The following is a 4,245-nucleotide window of genomic DNA, read 5'->3' as shown; positions in this document are numbered from 1 at the left end:
TACCACCTCCTCAGTCGTCTATTCGATTATCAAATCTGAATTCAACACATATTTCCATTATAGAGAAAGAGATTTCAGAATTGCTTGCACAACAGGTTATTGAGATAACTCAACATTAAACTGGTGAGTATATATCGCCTATCTTCTTGGTGCCAAAGAAGAATAACAAGTTCAGACTGATTTTAAATTTGAAAAAATTTAACGAGAATGTAGAATATCATCATTTTAAGATGGAATCGTTTGACACAGCTATAAGGCTGGTCACTCCAGATTGCTTTATGGCGTCTATAGACTTAAAAGATGCATACTATGGTGTATCAGTAATTAACAAGTTCCGAAAATATCTCCGTTTTATTTGGAAGGATACACTCTATCAATTTACTTGTCTTCCGAATGGCATAGCTTGTGCTCCACGGAAGTACACCAAGCTCATGAAACACGTCTATGCCACTTTGAGACAAAAGGGGCATACTATTACGGGTTATCTAGATGATATGTTAATCTTGGCGTCCTCAGCAGAAAAACTTAAGCATTCCATACAATCAGTAATTACCCTATTGTCTGATTTGGGATTTGGGATTAATTTTGAGAAATCTGTTTTACACCCATGTAAAACTATTCAACATTTAGGATTCATTATAGATTCAAGTTCCATGAAAGTTACTTTACCCAGGGATAAGATCATTAATATCAGAAGCATATGCTTAGATATGGTCAGCAAGACACATGATACCATTAGAAATGTGTCAAGGGTTATTGGTAATATTGTTGCATGTTTCCCTGCAGTATACTGGGGTCCTTTACACTATAGACAATTGGAATTTGCTAAGGACACATACTTGAAAATATATCAAGGGAATTTGACGCTAAAATAGTCGTCACAGAAACAATGAAAGAACAATTGTTTTGGTGGGCATCCAATATTCGCACTCAATACAGGTATATTATAGTCAGCCCCCCTAGTATTTGCATTTCATCGGATTCATCGTTAGAAGGTTGGGGTGGAGCTCTGGGAAATAGTAGGTGGACGATGGTCCGAATGTGAGAAAAATTTTCATATTAACTACCTTGAATTATTGGGTGCATTTTTGTCTTTGCAATCATTTCAGTCACAGATAAAAGGCAAGCGAGTGGGTGTTTTAGTAGATAATACAACTGCTTTGGCCTACCTTAATGATATGGGCGGAAAGAAAGCCAATTTAAATAATTTGACATGTAAAATTTGGGCTTGGTGTGCATCACACAATATAGAGTTGTCAGCTGCACATATACCAGGTGTTTATAACACTACTGCTGATTTTGAAAGCAGGCACTTTAACGATCACTGTGAGTGGTCACTAAATGCACAGGTATTTAATGCCGTGACAGCGAAGTTAGGGGGTGTAGATATAGACCTTTTTGTATCCCGACTGAATGCAAAATGTCAAAGATACGTGGCTTGGCAGCGAGAGCCGCAAGCTGTATTTATCAATGCTTTTTCAAAGAAATGGAGTGATGTTACTTCATATATCTTTCCACCTTTCAGTTTACTTCCCAGGGTATTTCAGAAATTACAGGTGCAGGAAGCAACAGCAATAGCGGTTGTCCCATTATGGCCGTCTCAACCTTGGTTCAACATGTTTATGGACCTACTAATTCAAAGCCCGGTGGTACTACCGCAAATAGATTCGCTCCTGACTCTGGAATACAACAAGACATACTTCACCCGCTGAGGAAGAAGATGATCTTAATAGCCGGCAGATTATCAGGGAGATGTTCAGAAAGAGTAACATTTCAGAGAGGGCTACCACGGTTTTGCTCGGGTCTTGGAAGCCAGGTACACATAAGCAATACTCAGTGTATGTCAGAAAGTGGAGATTATTTTGTTTACAACGACAAGCGAATTACATATCACCGACTATAGAAACAGTTATTGAATTCTTAACTATGCTTCATATTGACCTAGGGCTGGGATATAGTGCCATAAACACTGCTAGAAGTGCTTTGTCACAGTTTATAGTTTGAGATGGCCACTACATTATAGGAGCCCACCCATGGGTTATACGATTTTAAAAAGGGGTGTATAACAGAAAACCACCAGCTCCCAGATATAATCAAACCTGGGATGTGCCAGTTCTATTAAAATACATACTATCATTAAACCCGATTACAAGTTTATGTTTAAAGTCATTAACTTTGAAAGTTGTGGTGTTAATTGCGATATTAACAGCGGCTCGTTCACTTACTTTGGCATGTTTGGATTTAAACAGTATGACTAAAACCTCATCAGATTTTACTTTCGTTATAGGCCGGTCTGCTGTAAAGCAGAGTAGGCCTGGGTATTCGCCTCCACCAATTATTCTGAAAGCGTATCCCACTGACAGCAGGCTGTGTGTTTATACAGCGTTGCAGGAATACCTGGCACGTACAGAAATATTAAGACAGGATGATTCTAGGCTACTTATTAGCTACATGAAGCCTCATAAAGGTGTTAGTCCTTCCACCATTGGGAAGTGGGTCAAAACTATTATGGCTCAGGCAGGAGTTGATATATCTGTGTACAAGGCTCATAGTGTCAGGGCAGCTGCGACCTCGCACGCTTTCAGAGTCGGAGTTCCTTTTCAACATATACTAAAGACAGTGGGTTGGAGTAATGCGAGCACATTTGCAAGTTTTTATAACAAAGAGATTGAGCAAGACATATCATTGGGTGAGGTTATTTTGGATACGGTGTGAGCTGAGTTAAGTAATAATAGTATGATGTTCACATTAATAACAATGAATAAATAAGCAAATAAATAGGTGCAGATGTAGTATTAATAGCAGTTAAGTCACATAATATGAGTTATTATAATATGATGAATAACAATAAGGTTAATAATACTAGACTGATTTTGAGATTATTGATGATGGCAATACTGTTAAGCCTAATGGTTATTGCGAAGTGTTTTTCCTGTTTGTTGTGTTTCAAGGAATGCTTTGTTCCTCATTTTGTGCATTTGTTATGCTACCATTTGTTTGTGGTTTTACAATTGTAACCATTGTTACATTGCCCATTTGGTTATACAGTAACTGTATTGTACAGTAATTTATGCTGTTAGTTTGTTTCAGCATTGATATGCAAAGTTTGGACAGTTCTACACTGTCCTCTGGAGCCGATGAAAGGAATTACATGCCTCTCCCACCCGCCCGTGAGGTTTTCAATTTGTTGAAAAATAAATAAATAAAATAAATACTGAAAATAAATAAATTATCTGGAACTCTTTCATTTATTGGTTAAAGTCTGAGGACAGTGTAGAACCACAACAAAACTTCAACTTACCGGTAAGTCTCGTTTAATTGTTAAATTTTAGGCTTTTCTACACCTTTGTACTGTTTGTTTTTTGCATTAGTTGAAATGTTGCGTTAAATTAAAAATACCTAATACATTAAACATAGGCCTATTCGTTTATAAAATATGTTAAATCTTCACTGGACTGCTCTAAATTGAGTGGCTTAGCTAGGAGGTAGATTAGCATATTCACACATGAAAATAAGAAGGATTATCAGCCATGACGAGTCCTGTCGTAGTTTGTAATTGTAATATTTAGCTAAACCAACAAATTAGTCAATCATTAGATGAATTTAAAATCATCCAATCATCATAATATGTAAATAACAACAGCGAAGAAAGTTGTTTCAATGTGTAGAAATTCTGAAATACACAACCACAATGAGCAAAAATAAAACCACTTCTGTGGGTTGATTTTACTGAATACTGAATATACTACTGAAAACAATGCTTTTAGAAATTAATGCAATACGATTAACAAACTTAGGTTTCAAAGTTGTTTATTGTTTGTTCCTGACAAACCATTGAAATGGCAGATTATCATCCGTTTCATTTATTTATATATTTTATAGCTATTTTATAATTAACGGGCACCACATACATTTCTTATACTTTACTTGTTCGTAATTGCTCTATTCCTTTTTATTTGGTTATAGCCTATTTGTAATATTATTATGTTAACATTGTGACTTGGAATAAAATATTTTGAATTGAATTTATTCTCTTTCGCACACTTTCCATCACATTTGGTTCAATTAATTGTCAAAAAAGTAGGGGAGACCGGGGTCAGTTGCTACAAAATTTACATATTGTTCCTTAATTACGTAATTGAATGAGACAAACACACCATTTTTATTCTAATGCAAAAACAGTATATTGGTTATAAAACGAAGCAATTAGAACTGTCATATATCAATCCGTTAATTAATCATTAA

At 35.8% G+C, this 4,245-nt stretch overlaps 1 pseudogene; it reads left to right on the top strand.

Annotated features, from left to right (window-relative positions):
* Window positions 1-230: 230 nt before the first annotated feature.
* On the top strand, window positions 231-2,715 carry LOC117109663 (annotated as a pseudogene).
* The last annotated feature ends 1,530 nt before the right edge of the window (window positions 2,716-4,245 follow it).

The sequence above is a fragment of the Anneissia japonica genome, unplaced genomic scaffold (assembly GCF_011630105.1).
Source record: "Anneissia japonica isolate Jap-2015-1 unplaced genomic scaffold, ASM1163010v1 scaffold288038_len354873_cov157, whole genome shotgun sequence".
NCBI classification, from domain to species: domain Eukaryota; kingdom Metazoa; phylum Echinodermata; class Crinoidea; order Comatulida; family Comatulidae; genus Anneissia; species Anneissia japonica.
The sequence above is the reverse complement of the archived record's forward strand: the minus strand, read 5'-3'. Positions and strand labels throughout refer to the sequence as shown.